This window comes from Vespa velutina, chromosome 4 (assembly GCF_912470025.1).
Source record: "Vespa velutina chromosome 4, iVesVel2.1, whole genome shotgun sequence".
In the NCBI taxonomy this organism is placed as follows: Eukaryota; Metazoa; Arthropoda; class Insecta; order Hymenoptera; family Vespidae; genus Vespa; species Vespa velutina.
This window is the reverse complement of record NC_062191.1, coordinates 6859172-6880689: the sequence shown is the minus strand read 5'-3', so window position 1 is coordinate 6880689 and position 21518 is coordinate 6859172. Positions and strand designations below refer to the sequence as shown.

The 21518-nt window shown below is 37.6% G+C and overlaps 1 long non-coding RNA gene across 1 annotated transcript; it reads right to left on the bottom strand.

Annotated features, from left to right (window-relative positions):
* Positions 1-7764: 7764 nt before the first annotated feature.
* Positions 7765-15161, bottom strand: LOC124948953. Its single transcript, XR_007100918.1, has 4 exons — positions 14118-15161; positions 13820-13975; positions 11816-11890; positions 7765-11528 (listed from the first exon to the last, which is right to left on the bottom strand). It is a non-coding gene; the product is annotated as an uncharacterized LOC124948953 (long non-coding RNA).
* Between the last annotated feature and the right edge of the window lie 6357 nt (positions 15162-21518).

Below are 21518 nucleotides of genomic sequence, written 5' to 3'. Positions count from 1 at the left end.
TCGCTCGCTCTCTCACTCTCCCTTCTCTACCGTCATCCTCTTTCTTGCACTACCACCATCCATCCAATCGCATTCAAATCACGTACAAAGAGCTCAACTTGAGAACTTCTCTCTTGGTAACCGCACTGCTGGTGCCTTGCCTATCTGACAGCCATATCTAACGGATTTTTAACGACCCTTTGTTAGCCAAAAAGAGCGTAAGCACCCGATAGTCCCGAACGCCATCGTTTTCTCTTACCTTACTCCGCTGAAAAACCTCACGGAAAGAAATAGAGAGAAAGAGAGAGAGAGAAAGAGAGAGAGAGAGAGAGAGAGAGAGAGAGAGAGAGCTTGATCGGATGCTGGAGATCTCATCCCGGATAGCCACTTAGATCGGCTTTGAAACGCGAGACGCGTAAAGAGTCCCCGACATTTTTTCTTTACGCCTGAGAATTTAGGCGTAGACAAGAAAGAATGAGAGACCGGTACCAGCTCGAATCCGTCGAAGAAATATGCAAAACAAGTTGAGAAACGATTCTTTGCGTGGTTTAATGTCGATGCGATTCGCCCGATGGATTTATTAATCTTTCGCTTTTATGCCTTTCGCGAGAACTGGCATTCGCTTTTGAATTATCCATGGGAGAATTATACGAAACAAGTTTTAGGGGGAACTTCTTTCGGCGGTTTAATGTCTCGGGAGAACGACTCAGCGGAATTCTCGACGTCGTGTCTCGAACCGACTCGATGGAATAGCTCGTATAACATAACTTTTTTTTAAATTAGTATTTCCGTAAATTCTAGTTGATATTTCGTCGTGTTAACATGTTCTCTTTCATACTATTTCTAATCTTTATCTAAATGAAGATAAAAATTAATACGCAATCTTTTTTATTAAAATTGACCTTCGTCATTACCGGATAATAAGCCAATTAATAGTATGAAATACGTCTTAAATAAAGTCCCCAATATCGAGCCGCATTAAAATTTTCATGGGCTACGGAATGATGGGTATTATGACAAAGCAAGAAAAATGATTCATTTGTACGAAATTTTTAGAAAGTTCCCATAAAATGTTTTTACGATTTAACAAAAATACATAAAGCAATATCTTCACAATAACACGCAGTGATTTCAGTCTACCAAATTTTTAAAAATGTTATATTACAAACATTATTACAAAGAAATGTATTGAATCGTACGGCAAAAAGGTTGAGAAACGCTGCTATAAACAACTTTTATACATTATTCATTAGGTCAAATAGTCCTTGACTTTCTAGTCAAAGCAGAGCGATATTAATTATATTTACAAACAAAAACTCTGTGGTCCTAGGTCGTTAGAACAAGCGACGTCTAGTACTACCTTCATCCCAAAAGAGCAACGTTTTGTGGCTTTAGAAACAAACGTGTTACGTGTTAAGCGACCAGTTTAGCGAAATGCTAATTGCGTTAACAGCTTTCGAAATATTCACTTTCTATGTTAAAAATGATTCTCGTCGTTTCGGTTATGGTAAGCTTACCGACGCCATAGTCTGCGTCGTCTCGAAGGTATCGTCGAAAAACTTGGAGTGTTTGCGTTCTTCTGAACGACGAAAACGAGGACGGCGACACGAAGACGAAGACGAAGACGAAGACGAAAGGAGCGTAGCTTGAAATTCAATTGTTGTCGACAGGTAGGTACTTTAAGTACGTCGGGTGATAAATGACTTCCGTGGCCGTACCTCGTCGTTACTGCTCGTTTTGAACTTCCTCGCCGCCAGAGCGTAGCTCGTTTAACGTCACGACGTAGTCCTCAAGATGGCGCGAACGACAGAGAAGCGATTTTGCGAGAGTCGTTAGCACGGTTCCGAGCCACGCCTCCGTCAGCTCCGTACTCTCCTTTAAAACCATCGAACGTGTCGTTCTTCCAACCTTCTCCCCAACCTTCAACCCTCGATGCATTTCCTTCTGATGAGAAAAAAGGAGAGAAAGAGACGAAGAGGAAGCATCAAAAGCACTCGATGCCGGCATTTTCTCGTCGAAGGACTCCGGCAATGAGAAATAATCACCCTATTATTAAGGCTTTAACGAGGTCCCGCTTATTTTCGATTGCCGTTTATTTTTCCAACATGTTGAACGATACTCGATGGGCTTTCTTCGTGATTCGATGAAACCAAATTCAAATTTTTTTCTTTCGAAAAACAAAATTAGAATGATTTGCGTCGTAATCAATGAAATTCTACCGAGGTGCTATTATTATTAGGATGACTTATGAATTAGCGGTTAATATACTATTAACGATTTTGTTGTTTAGTTTTATTCTCTTCCCTAAAAAAAAAAAAAGAAGAAAAGAAAAAAAAAGGAAGAAAGAAAAAAAAGTTTCATCATCTTTAGAAATTTTTTTTCTAAAGAATACTAATTACAACACCAATGGAATAGTCAAAGGTTCCAACTGGTTCTCCTACACTCAGAATCTCTTCTCAAACATCTTAATTGGTAGAGGAGTAAAATTGATAAATCACGGAACCTGTTTGGTGATTCTCTATCCTCTCGTTTTGGTGAAATTTTTTCTTTCCCTCGCCAACTGTTTTCGATCTAAATCGAGTTCCCTTAATTATTTTATCTCGCCACTTAAGATCCGCCGGTTCGTTAATCACCGTCGGCCAAGTCTTGGAAAGAACGACATCCGGCCGGTACGTCGAAACTCACAGCTCGAGTTATCGAGGCAACGTGCCCCTTTTTCGTGGCACTTAAGTACATACATATATACATACATTTATATGTACCTGCATATACATACATATGTATGTACATGTGTGCATAGGAAGATTGCGGTAGCTCGTTATAACGTATTAGCGAGCGTTTAAAGCAATTATTTTGCAAAGAAAAACGCGCGTCGCGGCTCGTTAACGAGCACCTTATTAAGCATCTCAAATTTTCTTTCTCATGTTCTTGTTCCCGTCGTCCTCGAAGTGCAAAAATATGATTGTCGTAGACTAGTCATCATAGATCATAGTAATCAAGAATATCTATCATTAATACCGAGTATAACATTGAAGTTTGATCTTTTTTGCATAATCCGTTGACGTAGAATATAGTTTTTCTACGAATTACAATGTAAAGATAATTGACAACTGAGATATACGATCACTTAAGGACTTCGTTGAAGCGTATAAAACATCGACTAAAAAGAATTTTCGCAATCGTCGATGAGAGATTTCGTAATAGAAGATATGAAAGAGAAAGAAAGAGAGAGAGATATATATATATATATATATAAAGAGGAAATAATGAGTTACGCCTATAATCCTCGCTATTGAAATATCTCCAGGCGATGAAGAGTCTCGATCAATACATATGGGACAAATATTTTTGTTTGCCTTTTCTATTAAGATAGAGACAGAAAATCCTCTCATATCGTCGTCATCGAATTTAAGAGAGGATGAGTTCCTTTTTTTGAATTGTAAATTGATCGTAGAATAGAAATGATTAACCGGTTCTTAAATATATCACGGATTACCGCCAAGAAGTCGTGCCGCACTCCATTCGTTACAGGGGAGCAATGAAAAATGACTTCGGGCTTGGATGGAAGCAGGTCGCGTCGGAAGAGATATAGATATGTAGGTAGGCTACTATGGGAGGATGATAGAGTGGGCCTATGCATTCGTCCGGTAAATAGCGTGATTGATCGATATTATATTCATAACAGCCAACGACTTGTCATCAATCATGCCCCGTCGCGCATAACTGCGGGTCTCTGTAATATACCTGCCTAGCTGGTATAATACATTATGCCTCGGCTTCGTACCGCGCGCTATGTACACCGGGTGCTCTAGAAACGCTTATCCATGAAACGTAATAACCCAAGCGAGTCGAGCGAACGTACTCGACACTTAACGATGTTCCATGTATAAGAGAGGCTCTGTAAGAGCGTATTAAAAGTCGCGGTGAACCGGAGGAACGGCGACATGGCCGACATGTAGCGGTAAATACACTTATCTATGCGAGCAAAGATAATTAATCGAGAGTCGCTCGAGATAACGAGATTTACATAAAGTTTCTGTCAGCTTCGTGTCACGTTGTTGTTTGGAACAAAAACATAAAACGACTGGCGGAAATAACGAGCGGATATATACGCGAAGTCGTTGAAGAAATGGAAGGGACACGTTCAGGAGGGAAATGGGAGAGAGGGTTTCCGCGTTGAATGTTGTATTTCTTTCAAACTGAAAATCTTTCACGTGTACACTCGTGGCAAAGACGAGACGTTTCGAGTGCGTTGTCATTCTAGAAGCCGTCGGATAACTCGTTTCTTTCGCTCTTTCTTTTCCTCTTTTTCCCGCTGCTTCTGTACCCATCTCCGGCGGTCAGTCTCCCTCTCTCTGTCTTTCTCTCCTCTCTCTTTCTCATCGCCTGTGTTCGGTGCTGACACGGTAGCCTTCCCTTGCTGCCACTCAAACTCTCTCAGGTAACGCGATCCCAGTAGCCTAAATAAACGTGCTAGAATAAATAAAAGCTATTCTAAACGTCGGCCTGTTGTTTACCTAGCTGTCATGGAAGCGAAGGACATTGTCATACTTAAATGGATATCGAAGTGGCCGTTCACAGCCCCTCTCTCTTTTTCTTTCTCTCTCTCTCTCTCTCTCTCTTTTTATCTCTCTCTCTCTCTCTTTTTATCTCTCTCTTTTCCTCTGTCTCTCTCTCTCTCTCTCTCTCTCTCTCTCTCTCTCTCTCTCATTTTCTTACTCTACCTATAAAACATCGTCGTTATTTAAATTATGTCGATATCATTATCCGATACGTCCGGAATTATGTCGATAACAATCATGTACGGAAAAAGAATATAGCAGCTTGATACAATGAAAGATGTAACATCGCCGACCAAACGAGAGAAATCGAATTATGCGTCTTATTTCGAGAATCGTTTTCTCGATTAAGAAGAATTCTATTTTATTTCTATGTATATATGGAGGTATCAAATGTACGATAATCTTTTAGAAAATTCCAAAAACGTATTCGCTTTTTATTTAGCTCAATGACTTTTATCTAGAAATGAATATCGTCCTTAATATTTCCAATTACTTTTGCTCAAGTACGAGGAACCTGCGATATATCGAGTCCGTAGACCATGCATGTAGATATGTATTATGTATTCTACTCAATCTTTCAGCATGAACATCAGACATCTGCCGCTTATCGATTTCTTTCAAACGATATGCAATTCATTTAGCAAGAGAATTAAATTCTCATAGATACCTACGAATTGAACGTTTGAATTTTTTCTTTTATATTAATGTGGCACGCTGGCGTTGAGATAAAAGAAAGATAAAGGTGTGATTTGCAACGTAAAATCTTGTCCGGAATGTATACTATTGCCTTATAATGAATAACTCTAACATAAGTTCGAACGAGTAAAATTAAGTACAAGCATTCTGTATGATAGAAGAATTATACAGACTCGCGAGATAAGACCCAATGAATTGCAATGACTGCAAAAAATCTCTTCTTCTTCTTCTTTTTCTTTTTGTTTTTTATTTAATCCTTCTTTTTTTCTTTCTTCTCTTGCCAGGCAAGGTGGCAAATACGTATTTATTTCGAACGCTGATCGCCCTCGGTAACATCTATTCCATCTTCCACATCACGAACAGTCGCGCGAGAGATCCTTCTGGAGAAAAGCAGACAGACAGCTCGTGCACGGTAGAAGAAGAAGCAAATGAAATTGACAGTCGACGTCTGTCTGCGTCCTGTCGTTCTCTCTCCCTTTCTCTCTCTCTCTCTCTCCCTCTCTCTCTTCTCTCTTTCTCTCTCGCTCTCTATATCTATCTATCTATCTATCTCACTGCTTCTTTCTTTTCCACTTAATCTTTCTCTCTCTGTCTGTCTGTCTGTCTCTCTCTCTCTCTCTCTCTCTCTCTCTCTCTCTCTCTATCTATCTATCTCTCTCTCTGTTTCACTCGTTGATTCATTCGCTCTCACTCTCTCGTCCTCGCTTGCTGTAGTATGTCTGTCAGCATGACACCGAGCGACGCCTTCTTTATTATACATTCAATTATTAGGCGCTGCGCATGACAAGCGCTATTGCATATTTATATCTGCCAGCCGAAGCGAGCTCAGCTGGATAAGGGGGTTCCTGACAGCCCGTCACGAGCATACGTTAACATTCTTAATAACGTGCTTGTATATATACTTTTACGAATATACATACGTATATATGTATATATGTATGTACATATAATAACTATACAAGGTGTTCCTCGTAACTTCGTACCCCCATTAAAAGCGTTTTACTTTTTCTTTGCCATTTTTCAGAGAGAGGTTATTTAAATCGACGTTACACGTCTTTGCCCGTCCTCGTTGGGTGACGAATATTTTTAGCTCGTTCAACTGCTTCTTACCTCGATGCTATTAAAATCGTTTCATGAATTCTTTTTATACTTAGTCATATTATTCTTATTATTTTTTGTTTATGATTTAAAATTCTTTAAGAAAATATTAATTTATATATATATATATATAAAGGAACTACTTATCTATTATAGATTAAAAGTTGCGAGACATATTTTAATTTTATAAGATCAATGAGAAAATCAATAACAAGTGAATTATTTCAATGATTTTGAATGGCATTCTACGTACATATTTGATATTATAATATAAACAGGAAGATATCGAAGAGAGAATGACGAATATAAATATATTCTATACATTAAAATTATTAATTCATTGTATGTGTGTGAAAGATAAGAAGTCTTCCCGTTGAACCGAGTTAAATAAACGAGAGTAGAAATCACAAGTTTAAAATCTGAAATTCTTTTTAATACTCTATAGATAATCTTCTGAATCGTAATCTATTACGTGTAAACATTATTACTTTATATTCTGTGCTACATCACATCTTTTCTTCACTTTTGAAATTTTTCCACGTTTTGCGAATATATGACTAATAAATGCCAAGGTAGTATCAATTCTCAAGCTGGTAAATATTGATCATCACCTATTTCAATTCTTATATCTTTTTTATTGTATACAATCGATTCTTCGATTAATAAAAACTGACTAATCTCGACTAAACACAGGATGTTTATCAATCCTTTCTACTCCTTAACACGAAGTATTGATTGGTGTTATTATTTTTGGAACAAGTGTTGATCTTCCAAAGAACGTTTCTTTTCATAAAACTTCGTTCTTATGCTACCCTGATTAGGAGTGTCGACCATCTATTTCCAATTGATCCGATTATGATAGAGCTGATCCCGACCACTCCATCTGTTCCTATTGTTCAATAGCTACCGTAGTTGCTACTGTGTCAACTGTCATAAAATGCCATAATATGGAACAATGATAGACAAGGCGAATCTTTTTCAACAATGGATCGGAATCAAATAAAAAATTTTGTATTTATCAGCCGTCAGTCAAATATTTGAATTGATTAATTTGAAAAATAAAAACGAATTCTATATTCAATTCTTTAATCAATCTATAGTAATCAAAAAAAAAAAAAAGAAAAGAATTAAACAGTGCAATTTCATTTAAAACTAATAGGAAATATGCTACTGCTTTTACGATAATAATTGTTCTATAACAGGATTGTTTAAACAACTTTACATCAGCAAATAAATAAATTTCCCATACATTTTGAGATTCTATTAGTAATGGAATATAGATAAATAATAACATTCTACAAATCTAGGAAATAATTTTAAGATTTTTTTGTGCTTTACAAATATTTGAAATCTCAATTTCTTTTATATAATTAATAAAACTTTAGTTAAACTTTTTTCATAGTGACCCACAGGTCACAGGATTGCCAATCGCTGATCTAATATATCGACCGCTGTATTTTATTCGATTTCCGATTCTAAATTCCATATGCAGTACCAGGTGTTTATATTGGATTAACTCATTGCAGTAAGTTTTTATATTATATCTCATTTATATTCTTTTACATTTATTATTATTATTTTTCTATATTTTTTTATTAATCAAGTTTATTATACCTAGCTCGATCATCGAGATCTAATTTATAATTCTGTTCTGCAACTCTAGAAACTGCCAGGAGCATTGAAAACCTATCTTTAACAGTAAAGAAAAACACCCGTCACAGAATATATGGACAACTTTATTGGAATTGTGATTCCTTTCACGCTCTTTGACATAATACTATGAGACGTCTTATCCGTGAAGCATGAAAAAGAAGTTAAGAGTGATAGTCGATCGACAGGAACAAAGTAGCAATTTTCCTGTTACAGTCACGTTTCATATAATTCTTTTTTTTTTTTTTCTTCATTCCTTTACATTATTATCAAATGCGGTATAACACGTTGAACTTATTCACAAACGACGCGAACGGTGAACTACATTCTCAGTCGTCGTGGCAGTAGCTTTCGTCGTCAACAAAATGCTGACCTCCGATCATATATCAAACACCGCCTACGGTGAGCTCGTACCATAAAAAGAATAAAAGCTTTCTTATTTTCTCGTGGTCATGGCCGCCCGCTTTGATATACGATACATTTGTACCGTGTCGGGCAAAAGCCTTCGAAAAGCCGATCATCCAGCATAACAGCATTTTTATGCCAAAGTGCCCTATGCGACCGACGAGAATTGACAGAATTCGAAAAACAGCTGACGTGCCACGATAGAAAGGTAACCATCGCTCTTTCCAATTTCTAAGTCACCTCCACAAAATCCTTCTCTCTTTTCTTTTCCATCGGTTTAAATAACCTCAACCAAATACGTTCGGTTCTACGAAAAAGGAAACTAATAAATCGCTGCTCCGTTGGCGATCATTTTCAACGTCCATTCGAAAATACATATGTACATAATTGCATCTTTCTTTCTTCTCTTTTCCTTTTTCTCTTATACGATGCAGCTGTTCGCTAAGTTAACCATTAAGCGTCAGATCGCGTAGACCATTCTTGCGCAAAAGTAGTAAAACTAATGTATGCCTAACGATAGTATGAATCATAGGTAATTTCTCGCGATCGGCCGAGATAATTCAAGCTGATCGCGTTAGTCAGTGTCAATGGATAACGTCGTGATCGAGCGTGGCGAACGAAGTTGTAATCACGATACCAATACCGCTGTCAGCTGCTGAGACTACATATGTATGTACATCAGGTGGCGGAGAAGTTACGTTCATCGATTCGTACATATGTATGTAAGTATGTATCTACGTTACTATATATCGTTTCAACATTTTACGTTGCTTTACTTCTTTTACTAAATTCACGATTTCTTTCTATGTCGACGTACGATTAAAATACCGTTACTAAAACCATTACAAAAATTATGCAAGACGTTGAAACAGATTTTATGGATAAAAGACACGAGTCGTAAGTTTTGTACTTATATACATTCATACACAGAACGATTGTAATCGACGTTCACTTCTTCCCAGAGGTAGCAGTAACGTTGAACTACAAATTACATTCTGTAACAAATTACCTCATAATGTACTTATGTCGTTATAACTAAGAAAAATTTTACCGTCCCTTTCGAACCTCTCTCGTTTCTTTTTCTTATCCTTCAACATCAATGATGATACATGACATTAAGATACAATTTGTTATTTTACGCGATGCCTCGAACAAGTAGAGCGTCTCTATCCACTCGTCGAGAATATGAAAGAAAAAAGGAAAAAAAAAAAAGAAAGAGAAAGAAAAATCAGCATGATCGAACACATCGATCATATGGCATCGAAACTTTTTTCGAATTCCCGAGATAGACGAAGAAGGTATACAGAAAGAAAGAGAGAACCTCAACTAACTGGTAATTCCTTCGAAGCAGTCTTCGACTTTTTTGGATTTCATCGAGCTCTCCGACTCGAGGTAAGGAACGTCGAATCGGCGAAAGAATCCGCGACAGAGCGGCATCTGTGACGGATATGCGGTACGGGCCGCCTATCCGCGGCATCTTAACGGCAAGAGCCGCGTCGTTATGGGCACGACGTTGACGGACGGCTCTCTTACGCACGCTTGACGGGAAACACAAATTGTAGGCGCAGCTGCGCCGATAGTAATCAAGAAACACGCTAGGTAGCAAAGTAGAGTGGCCGGATAATAATCCTACCTCTCCCTTCATCTTCTATCTCTCACTCTCTCTCTCTCTCTCTCTCTCTCTCTCTTTCTCTTTCTCTCTCTCCCTCACACACATTATGCGTCTTTTTTCTCTCGGTTACAAGTCTTATACGCACGATAGGCGTTATGCAGACATGCAGGAGACACCGAGAGAAAATGTGAGACAAAGATCGAGAGAGAGAGAAAGAGAGAGAGAGAGAGAGAGAAAGAGAGAGAGAGAGAGAGAGAGAAGGAGAAGACAGAGAGACAGGAGATGAAACAGGACATGGCTTCACAGGAAAATGATGTTGATACAGGTCGATACCTGTCATCCGTTGGCCGATCTACTGTCAAGATTGTTCGTAGCTCGGGATACTCCTCGCTTTATACGAATAGTCTGACGTTCGTGTGCGTAGTACCTCGCTAGGATGGAGTCCGGCCACGGTCGTGACAGTGACATACTATGGTAAGCCTGCAAAATGTACCGCGAAATGCGCCCCAAGACGAAAACCTTTTAGCCTCCTGACAATGGATGTGAATACCGTGACGGCGAAAGAAATAGAAAAATAATCTGACGAGTGCACGGTGATTTCTTGAAAAATATTTCTTTTGCGATATCAAAGATACACACAATTGACTATTTCGTTCTAATCTATGTGAAAAAAATAAGAAAAAAGATTAATTTGCAATCGCAACTTACGTTTGGTTTAAATCGCATATCGAAGAAACGATTAAATTCTTAAACGTTAAAATCACTTAAAATACCTACCACTGTGGTTATGTAAAAAAAAGAAGTTCTAACGACGAATTAAAGGTTGCAACACTCTAAGCGCTGCACACTTGGAATAATCTTTTTAAGTACGTCTGGTTACTTGCCATAATTATAAACGCATACGACGTGCTTTCCACGCTTGCATTCCATGAGTGTCATTGTCGTTAGTGTAACATAGACGTCTCTTCCACCCCTCCATTCCTTCCCTTTCTACTGATGTCGGCCTATGTTCCCCTCTCTTCTTCTTCTTCTCACTCTCTCTCTCTCTCTCCCTCATCCTCCTTCATCGTCGAGCTGCTGCCCTCTGCCAGAGCTTCAAGGCGGACGCATTAATTTGCCGAGGCGTGCCTAATTCTATGTGACACGCTCTTTCGTTTGCCTTCGCTCATTCTCACTTCCCTTCCCCAGTCCACATCGTTTTCTCTTTCTCTCTCTCTCTCTCTCTCTTTCTCTCTCTCTCTCTATGAGTCAACGGTATTAAAGCGACAAGTTTACATGCTGAAGCTACCTAACCACCGACGTGCGTATACATACGCGAGACTTTGTTATCGTGGAATCATCGCAGGCGTATCTCAAACGAAATTCCATTCCCACTCGTGATTGCGAATCTAATTTTATCATGCTTTCGTAGAAACGACGTTGATCCTTCCTTGGATATGCGCTGAGCTATTACGTTTCTGCATGCTCGTTGATTCGCCGGTTTTACGATTTACGTAAACTTACGTCAAGTTTGGATATCACTTTTTCTGCAATTTAACAGATGTACATTATTTTATAAAATATTTTTATTTCACGTTTCTTCGAAGGTAGAATCGTTATTATTGTTTTTCTTTCTTTATCTTAAGTTCGTTTATACAAAATCTATATATATATATATATGTATATATATTTTCACGCATAGATAATACATATGTGATCGTTTATAAAAATTTCATGAAAAATTAATCATTGAAGATCACAGAAAATATACTTTGAAAGGATTGCGTTAGAGAATATAAAGGTTGATATTTTGAGCGAAGGGATTTTTTTTTACCTCTTTCCTCTTACGACACTCATCCATTGTCCTCCTGCCAACAAGTACAGCGGCCTTGAAACCCGAGTCATCGACCTAGACACAAGACAAAACTCATCCCACAACGCGTTACGATAGGGATAAGACGGAATAATAGAGCACGTAGACATTAGAATGTTAATTAATCTCATATTTCGCCACAATAGCTCTAATTTCGTTATGTTTACAAAATGTGTACAAGCGTTTACTTGTCAGTCAGTCACCCAGTCATTCAGTCACTCATGCAGTCAGTCAGTCAGTCAGTCAGTCAGTCAGTCAGTCAGTCAGTCAGTCCGTCAGTCAGTCAGTCCAGTCAGTTAGTTAGTTGACAAGATAGGAGAGACAATCGTGCTTCGTGGTTAAAGGGAACACCAACGACTGAATAAAGATCGTAAGAGATATTATTTATGCAACGGATGTACCTTCGAAACTCTTTCAATTGGTAAAGTTCTAAAATAGAATGTTAATAAACTATATTCTATAGAATGAAGAATAACTCTCTGGAACGTTTTATTATCTAGAAATCTATTTCTTTTGTCGAACCCTACACATCATTTTCTATCTCTTAGATTACATACATATGTTCTATACAAATTTATACTTTTTTTTCTCTATAATTGAAAATGAAATAGATTCACAATAATTTAAACGAGGTAGAAGCAATTCTATAGAAAAAAAAATAAAAAAATAAAAATAATGATCTAATTTCTAAAACGATAATAATAACAGATGGAATTATTTACTTGATCATATATTATATTAGAAATATTTTATAATACTCTTTAAAAAATTTTTATTGTTATCAATACCTATAGGTACAAATCTATCATAAGTTAAATATCATTTTGTTATTATTCAAATAGTAATTTGTTAAGGTTAACACGACTATAGATTGATTTGGATCGCATAATTAGGTGGCTCGATTGAGGCCGTTTATTGGAGTTCTCCGAAGAAGTCCACCTTTCGCGCCAAGAATCTCGAGGCACGCAACCGTTCACAAATGATCTATCTTGCGTGTCTTGCCAAGAAACATAGAAAATACATATTAATGAGTTGTTGAGTAGTCATCCATAGAAGAGGAAATAAATATAGCATTTAAAACTACTCGGTAAAAAAAAAAAGGTTATGGAATAAGAGAAAGGTCCTTCCTCGAACGAACTACAAATCCAATTCAAATTCCGTTCTAAACGCTATCAATAAAACTGTGCCGGCTACTCGTACATTGTTCTAAATCGCCCTCGAAGCAGCGAGTCCGCCGGCTATATCGGCTTTATGCCAGCGTGAAGCAGCCAACTATACGCCGCGCAAGGAAACACAAACTTTATACGTTACGGCGAAACTACCGCATCGGGGGGAACAAAAGACTTTCACAGAGACATTACGAAAGAGGAAAATATGTGGGCACACCGGTATGGTGGCTCGTAAAGTGGAAACGCGCAGGAGCTCGCCGACGGGCAACCTAAAGAGACTAAGAGAAAGAGAGAGAAGCCTACGCGAGAAAACGTTGCCGCGTAGCCTTTTTCTCTGAATTTTGCTAAATTAAACGCGGGCGACGCGGCTTATCGCGACTCAACTATCGCGCTTAACCCTTAACGAGGATATTATGCGCGTACGCTGGAACTCGATTATGGCATCGTCGATCAGATTATACCTTAAACCGAACCGTTCCTATGTATTATCTCTTGTAATTTGAATACCTTTGCGTCTGTTATTCGTTGCCGCTCGAACGATTCCATCTCTTGAATTCGAGTGAAATATTAATGAAAATATTATACTCGAGATGAAATTGGATTGCTATGGGATAAGGGGATAGGGGCAGATGAATTTATGTGAAATTGAATTAACAATTAGATATGCTCGTTAAAATGTTCTTTTGAAATAATCTTATACGCATTGTTTAGATATATTTTTTAATAAGGGAGATGCAACATTGTTGCCGGTTATGGAAACTTATTTTAAAAGATGAAAAGAGGTAAAAGTACTTACACGATTCCGTAGGGAACTGCCAAGAAGCAAGCGCTAATCGTGCCGATAAACAAACGGATCCGCATCGAGCATAATTTCGCTTTATCGCATGCACCGTTACGTCCTCTTGGCGAATGAAAGAACGGAGATAAAACCCGAGTTCTTTTGTGCCGCATCCTATCACAAGAATAGGTAGGGAGAGAACGATGGTTGGGGAAGGTGGATGATGGTAGTGGTTGGGGAAGGCGAAAGAGAAAGATTACATTTATTCGAATCAGAGCGAGATACGATACAAAGGGTTATGTTCTTCATAAAATACCTAGCCCCGTTGCTCCTCGACCTCCTCACGAATATATCCGGCGACATCTTGATATTATCCGGGGAACTTGCCAACTCTTTTATACAGACATTTATTTCCTTGCGTATTTGTTATAGCCAAGTTGCAGTTTCGCAGATTGTGCTACTTAGCTTTTCGACTACCACCCCACTTACCCGTGCTTTTTTTACTTTTTTCCTCGTGTATATTTTCTTTCTTTCCTGCTAGAAGCCTCTTTTCTATTCGACATCGTTTTTTATTTTTATTCCCTCGTATCTTCACTCCTCGTTCGAAGTTAATTTACAAAATGTACGGATCTTTTTAAAACTTCTGAAGAAGTTAGCAAACTCTACGAAAGCTCGATGCTTTTTCACTTTAAACGTCATCCGATCGAACGCTTCGATGGAAAATTGATTTACGATACCTTCGCTGCAATCGCTAACGAGCGTAGAAATTAACCTTTAACTACGTATGGAGCGTGATTGCAAAATCGATAACGTGGCCACGTAAAAGAAAATCGAGAAGGAAATCTGGTGCTGTAGGTATGCCGTAGGTATGGGAGTCATCGAGAATGTCAAATTCACAAAAGCGAGCCGCCTTGGTCTTTCATGAGCGACAACGAAGAGCGATGGTGAAATTAGCGAGGTTACTTCCCGACGCCATGTCGCGACCATGACTGGGCAGTCTCGGGTCCGGTGACTGGCTATTGTGCTTCTATACAACCGTCATTAGTCATGACCTTTGTGCAAACGAATGCAAAGATTAGCCGATAGACGTTTGCGTAGGCGACCAGCTGAAGTCCCTCAACAACTGGACTGCCAGCACCTGGAGGAATTACATGGAAAGTAGAAAAAGAGAAAGCAAAGAAGTAGGCGTGTTGAAAGAAAAAAAAGGAAAGAAAGAACATTGTAGTGGGGAGAAACTTGGGAGTGTCTGATGTTGGCCTACTAATGAGATCCTCCATAGGATGTTCATCTTTCATCTCGGACACGTTGACACATTTCTGTCCCTCTTTGAGACGTAGGGAGCAAGACCCACAATTGGCTGAGCATCTGCGTGCCACTCAGTCATTCTTCTTCTTTTTCTTTTTCTCTTCGCTTTCCGTAAAAAAAAAAGAAAAAAAAAAAAAGAAAAAAGAAAGAAAAGAGAGGGACCTATAATTCATCGATATTACTTCACTCTCTTTTAATCTTTTCATTTGTTTTTAAGAAAGAATTTTCGAAAGTGATTCAAGGTTTTGATTTCGATCATATTTTACAATGATATATTTCGAATTGAATCGGTGTAAAAATAATTTTTAATAATCCTCATAAAAACATCTTATAAAGATTATAAAGAGATATTATAAAAATAGAAAGGAATGAATTACGAATTCATATTTAATATCATATTAATTATGAAGATCGATTAAAAAAGATTTTAAGAAAAATGTTTCCAAAGGAACGTTACTTTCATTATATTTTTCATAATATTTTCTTAGGTCTCATTCAGAGAAGTAACACAATCGGTTAGAGATTTTTCTTTCTTACTGTGTGCGGCCCGTCATCGTCAATAAATTAAAAGGCGATAACCAAACGGTAGGACGATGTCATGCGTCTTTGTTCAAACACAACGATAACCACGACGACCACGACCACGACGATGACGACGATGTCGGTGCTCGATGGCAGTCGAAGAAATCGTTATACGCGGACTGTCCTTTCATGCGGTTTGAATTATTACGCACGGCCTCGACGATATATGAGAAACTGACGCAAGCTATAGTGTAACGCGAAACAGTAGCGTACCGCGCGCTATACACGATCGTAAATTATTCGCTGTCGAGCGAGCATTCAACGCCGGGAACGCTCGCACGCTACGTTACGTTCTTGGGCTTGCTCTCCAGGGGCACGGCTAAAAATGTCACGACCATTAACGTGACTTCAAATTCGACCGGCCTTTTCTAATCCTAAGCGCGTTCTAAACTTCGATCGTGAGATAATTGCTTTTTTTTCCTTCTTTCTTTTTTTTTTTTTTTTTTCTTTTTTTATCCTTTTAAAGTCCTCCAATAAATTATCAAACGAAACAAGATGTTCCTATGCTTATCGTAATACTTCGAAATTTAATATGTCATTATATCTTTTTTCTTTGTTCAATCTTATAATGATACATGATTACATAAAGAATAATTATATAAGTTCGAAACTCGGATAGAAAATGATAGATTTTATCACAATTAGTAATATCAGAAATTAGTCGATATTCGTTAATAATTTTTTTTTTTTTTTTTTTTTTTTTTTCTATTAAGGTTCTATGAGTAAATTGCAAAATTGTAGTTAATTATATACAAGGATTTTTTTTCAAATCTTTTTATAGATAAGAATGATAAATAAAGGTATTTTTATCTTTAAGAAATTCTTATCTATAATGAAAGATGTACAAGAACTGAGGACAAATTGTACTTAATTATACTAAAAATTTCTTGAAATGCTTTAATAAAATTCCTTCCTTTGAAAAATATTTTACAGCTAATCAAAATATTTTACAGCTAATCAAAATACTTCGATTTTTCATAATGGTTTTTCATAATGGCTATTTGCTTCTTTTATAAGATCGAATGTAATGCAAAACTCGAGAAGCATTTGAAACGGTCTCTTGTTTCTCGTCGTTCATCGCCAACTCGGTAGGCGCGTCTTCATGGAAATACATACACTTGGGTATTGGCTTACGCGTATCTACTCGAGTCCATACTGAAAAGAAATGCGCGTTCTCGCGAAGATGCACCTGTCGCTCTTCTGAAAACGACTGAAATCGTCTAATGGCTTTGTTTGCTCGAAGACGAGTCAACCACTCGACGATAAACTCTTTCTTTTTCGTCTTCGTCCTATCAACTCCATCGTTCTTTTCCCACTCTTCTTCTCTCTTAACTCCGTCTCTCCATCACTCCTTCAGACGATTTACTCGATGAAGAAACACTAATACAGTCTCGTAGCTTGATATTATCCCGCGATTCTCGTTGAGACCGACCGTGGATAACTCGGAATTTATTATATCGCTCGACGACAATTTAGGTGTTCTGTAGAAGTTTAAAATCTTACGATCGTAAATTAGATTGTATAGCAATTAAGTTAATGTTCAGGGTTGATGGGCTATATGTCAGGTCTATAAACTCGAAAACGACTTGGAGGAACCAACCATTCGGATGTTTCTACATCTTCAAAATACATTCGCATAAATGTTATGATCCTACGAATTTAAATAAACTTTCTGATCTAATCGATGGATACTTTTTCGATTTAAAATATATTATCGATAATGAATATATTGCAAAATCGATGAACGTATCGTATTAGCAAATAAATTAATATTAACGAATAATGAAATAAATTTGAAATATGATATTTCAACCAGAATGTTCATAAATTTACATTTGTAAAAATCACATAATTATAAGACAACTATGCAAAAAAGATTTCTTCTATCTTTATTCATGCGATTTAGGAGTAACGGCAAAAGAATTTATCTTATCCATCAAAGGACGAACAAGTGGCAAGCGAGCGAAGGGACACATCAGAGAGGCCATCCTGGATTGGATGAAAGAGGTTCTTTAATCGGCAGCACGTACACGGATCGGTACACGCGTCAGTACGCGACGACGTAGTTAACGGCTTCCAGGAATGGTTTCTCGCTCGGTCTCGACACGCTCTTGGCGACCATATCGAGGCTCCATCTGCGGCTACCGTGCCACGCCGACAGACGTTTTGCCGATCGCCGATCTCTGCAGGATTATTATGCTTGTCCCCGCTGACTATGATCACCGCAGACACGTCGGTATGCCTGGCTCATTAGCCGTTCGGTGCTCGCCATCAAAGCGATGAATAATAGCCTCTTCCATCTCCTCGCTTTTCTCTTTTCATCTTTCTTCTTCTTCTCTTCCTCCTCGTGATGATCGTAGGTTGTTCGGTATATGTTTTCCCCTATCGAATCGTTTTTTATATATGATCCATAATCGTACGAAAGGATAGTCATAAATCTGTACTACCTGGACCTAAAATGTTTTCGTTGAATTTCTTTCAAAGAGAGAACATTTTTTAATCCATATAAAAGTTGATCTTACGTATGTATTGAATGTATCAATAAAAAAGAAAAGAAAAAGAAGACAAAAAGAAAAAAGAAGGTAAACGAAGAACATTTAATAAATCTTTCTTTCCTTTACGAGAAGCGAGAGAATCATCAGATAGAAATCGTAGAATTATGCGTGATAGGTTGCGGCGAAGATCGCGAGGTAAGAGGTGAATTAATCAAAGTCGCTCCTAAAGAGGAGAGGCATAATCGCGTGAGAACGTTAAGCTTAAGATAGGTAACATCGAGTTTCATACACTCGGGATAAGGGCTCGCGTTCTGTTTCGGTGATGAACATCGATCTTCGATAGTTGTATCACATTCGTTCGCTTCGAGAGCGAGGACGCGGTTTCAAAGACTTGAAATATGCGCCTTTCGAGTGAAAGAAAGAGAAAGAGAGATAAAGAGGGAGAGAGCGAGAGAGAGAGCGAGAGAGAGAGAGAGAGAAAGAGAGAGGAAAAGAGAGAAAGAGGGAGAGAAAGAGAGAGACAGAGAGAGTGGGAGATACGTTGCTCATAATTTATAACGGTCGTTTTCGCAACAAGAGCACGTCGAAATGACCACCCGGTGGCAGGCTAAAGGATGTTCGGTCATAACATCTGACGAAGCGAAACATTAGCGGGAGGATATATCAGCCGGCTCTCTTATAGACGGAGCGTGGGCAGTATCTTGGATATCACCCAGAAGAACGAGCACGAAATGATATGTGAAAGAAGTCGTTCCTCCGCTTCGTCACTTCCATTCTCCGCTTTGAACGCCCAAGGAGATCTTTTCGAGACGTTTTATCGGTATGTATGAAAAGTTCTTAGGATTGTAATTTAGTGAAAATAAAATAACAAAAAAAAAAAAATAAAAAAAAAAAAAATAAAAAAAAGAAAAACATTTTTCTATATATTTTTAAATTATGTTACTTTAATCATCACATGTCTTATTAAAAAAAAAGTGCTTCTTTTTTTATCCCTGCCAAGTACATAAAGATGTTATCGCGTTGAAAACAAATCTTAAATCTTAAATCTTAGACTTTCTGAATTTTATTCTGTTTTTCTAAGAGCAATATTTGGTTCGACAACAAATTCTCTCAACGGTGTATGGAATATTATGCTAAGGCGAACAAACACACGCATGTTTATTTGCTTTACCAAGGGATAGATGTGTACGAGTGTAAACAAATTACGATGATTCACTGTCAGAAAGTCGAGATTAATAACTCATGTAATCGAAATTTATGCATTAATATTTATATATTGATAATATTCGAAAAATTGAACTGAATGTTATATAGGATGGGATACTTAAAATAGGCTACCTGAATAATTCCGGTTATTTTTGGTTTTTTGAAAAAGAATACGATCGTAAATATATAGTTCATCTTAAACCATTCATCTTTTCTCGCTAACATTTTTTTTTCTAACCAACCAAAAAAAAAGATATGGCTTGTTACAGTTGCGTGAATCATTAGACATTTTTCTCAAAGTATCTTGCGAACCTATTATTTTTCGACATTGTATCCTAATACTTCTTTCTTCAGAATAGTACGAGGAATTAATTCATGTAAAAAAGAAAATGTTACGTTAAAAAAAAAAAAAAGAAAAAAAAAAAGAAATAGCTGATCACTTTTAAAATTTTGTAAAGAAATGACCTCGAGAAAAAATTTCATCTATCATAAGATGTATCTCTTGAAATAATGTAACTTTGTCTTATAAATAAAAAAATAAAAAGGAGTTATTCAGGTAATCTTTTAAATAATCCATTCTTTTGTGATAGAGAAACGAATTAATTATAAATAATAATAATAGTTAGAATATTACAAAGAAAAAAGATTGGACAATCACAGAATCCTTCCGATTCTTAGGTAATACGTAAATCCATTCGATCTGTGTGCGTGTAATGAAAATCACGAGATACGTAAGTTTATCTTGGTCACGCGCATGCCCGACAAGCGAACAAATAAATGCATAAGCACGAAAGAAGCGATCCCCGCGATCCCCCTTTTTCGATCTTCACGATCTCTAAAATAACGGCTGTTGCTTCGGATATATCGTATTGAAAGTACCGATTCGTGAGCAGTAACCCGTTTTAAGGGTTCGCGGGAGGAGAATGATCCCGCGTTCGCATAAGCTATCTTCCTTCTCGTTCAATTTCCTGACTATTCTCTACAGCTGACAGTCAATCTACGTATTACGAAGGGTCCTTCTCGTCGTAGTCATCGTATTCGAGGGTGAACGTCTTTCCATTCCGTAAACCAACCATCCAATACACATCCGAAGAACGTATGTGCGAGTTCGCACAAATACACGTACATTTTTCTCCGCTTGTCCAAACGTACACATAGGTAAGAGTATATATGTACACACGATCAAGGAATAGCGTGGGATACGATCTCCGTAAAGGCGTCGCCGTTTAGATAATAACGCGCATTTTATCTCCCTCATAAAACCTAATTTATAACCGCATCCAAGTCTACAGGCGTGTACATATGTATGTCTGTCGGGAATAGAAAGGACTCCGACGGAGGTAGTGACGTAATCACGATTCGAGGAACCCTTTGGCTTTTTCGATTTACGCGCGAGTCCTCGCAATAAGTTTTTCGGAAAATTTCAAACTTATCATTACCCTTCTCAACGATATGGGACGCTCTCAATATTCGAGGAACGATTTTTCGTAATGGTATCAGGATATTCATAAGTTCACGTAATTATAAAAATCTTCAAGAATATTTATGTTGTCTTTTTCATTAAATAAACACGTTAGAAAAATCAACTCGAATAAATTATTTGATTGAAACTATTAAATAAATTCAATGTTTTAACGATATCTGTGTAGCTCAATTTATTTCACCGTCTTCCATTCATCAAACGTATTTTCTTGCCAAAGAAAATCCGTTTATCGTCGGAATTTATATCTGGATTATAGATTGTGGATATATATTTGGATAAAAGAGGGTAAAATCAAAGCGTAAAGAGAAGAGAAATTCGTGTTACCGTTAGATATGTGTTGCAATCTTGGCATCAACGTTTAGCCGATACGAAATATGTGCGATGTTACTCGCGTATACGCGCTTCAGCTCAGGATAGTTATCGACGATAAACCGAATACCTGTCTGTAACGTATAATCGTAGACGTGTGGCGATAAGTAGACGATTTATTCTTATTACCGAGCCTTTAAGCGAATGTTTGCAACGTATAGATGTAATATATATGTACGTAGATACGCCACATTGGAAAGCTTGATATAATTTAATTCCTTCATATTGGGATAACGTTTCTTTAATCGAACGCGTCCCACTTTGCCGTAACTGCATT